The sequence below is a fragment of the Apium graveolens genome, chromosome 11 (genome assembly GCF_009905375.1).
Source record: "Apium graveolens cultivar Ventura chromosome 11, ASM990537v1, whole genome shotgun sequence".
NCBI classification, from domain to species: Eukaryota; Viridiplantae; Streptophyta; class Magnoliopsida; order Apiales; family Apiaceae; genus Apium; species Apium graveolens.
The window spans coordinates 40,997,400-40,998,626 of record NC_133657.1 but is presented as its reverse complement, the minus strand read 5'-3'; the positions used below and the strand labels follow the sequence as shown (position 1 = coordinate 40,998,626).

The window sequence follows — 1,227 nt, the reverse complement described above, 5'->3', positions numbered from 1 at the left end:
TGATAGGTGACAGTCACAGGTTGCTGCGATCGCTGGAAGTTGCTCATATATTGAGATGATTCATTAGAAATTGCACATTGATCATCTCATGGGCACCAACACATAGCTCATAAACACTAGTGATTTGATTAACTCCATAATTAGCCAAAGTGTCCACCTTTATCGTCAAAGCCTTAAGTTGGGCAGCGATAGCAGTTGCTGCATCCAACTCCAGAATTCTTGCTACCTTTCCTTGAGTAAGTCTCTGGGAAAGATTCTGGTATTCATTAGCAGCCATCAGTTCAATGAGTTCATAAGCTTCATCGTAGATTTTAGCCCACAAGGCTTCTCTTGATGTTGCATCAAGCATGGGTCTAGAAGTAGCACCCAATCCATTGTAGAAGCAGTTTATGATCATCCAATCAAGCATGCCGTGGTGTGGGCATTTCCTTAGCATCTCCTTATATCGATCCCAAGCCTCACACAGAGATTCTCCAGTTTGCTGAGCAAACTGAGTAAGAGCATTCCTGATTGCAGCAGTCTTTTCCATAGGGAAGAATTTAGTGAGAAACTTTTACGCAAGATCCTCCCAAGTGGTGATAGTCCCTGATGGTAGAGAATGTAACCAACACTTCGCTTTGTCCCTCAAAGAGAATGGGAATAATCGCTGCTTAATGGCATCTTCAGATGCATCGTTGAACTTGAAAGTGTCATAGATCTCGATGAAATCCCTGATGTGCATGTTTGGGTCTTCAGTAGGATTACCCCCAAACTGAACTGAGTTATGTATCATCTGAATTGTGCTTGACTTGATCTCAAACGTGTTAGCCCTGATGGTTGGTCTGATGATGCTTGACTGAATGTCATCAATCTTAGGCTAAGAATAGTCCATCAAAGCCTTCGGATTTTCTGGTTGATCACCAATCTCAACTAATGATGGTTCTTCAACTTTCTCTTCTTCTTCGACATTCTTTTCTTCCTCAAAAACTTCTCTACAAACTACCACAAGTTCTTCCTCGGCTTTATCCAGATCTCTCTTACGAGTACGCGAACGCGTATGCATACACGCTCGCTAGAGTTCCTGAAATAAGACAAGGAAACAAATAAGTAACAATATCCGAGTCAATAAACTTTAACGACCACTGATGGAAAGCACATAAACTATAAATTAACACTGCAGTCCCCGGCAGTGGCGCCAAAAACTTGTTAGTCGCTAAATACGCGCTAATAATACACGTAAGTATACGA

General features: G+C 41.8%; 1 non-coding gene across 1 annotated transcript; it reads left to right on the top strand.

Annotated features, from left to right (window-relative positions):
* Nucleotides 1-407: 407 nt before the first annotated feature.
* On the top strand, nucleotides 408-514 carry LOC141699246 (small nucleolar RNA R71). Its single transcript, XR_012565721.1, has one exon. It is a non-coding gene; the product is annotated as a small nucleolar RNA R71 (small nucleolar RNA).
* The last annotated feature ends 713 nt before the right edge of the window (nucleotides 515-1,227 follow it).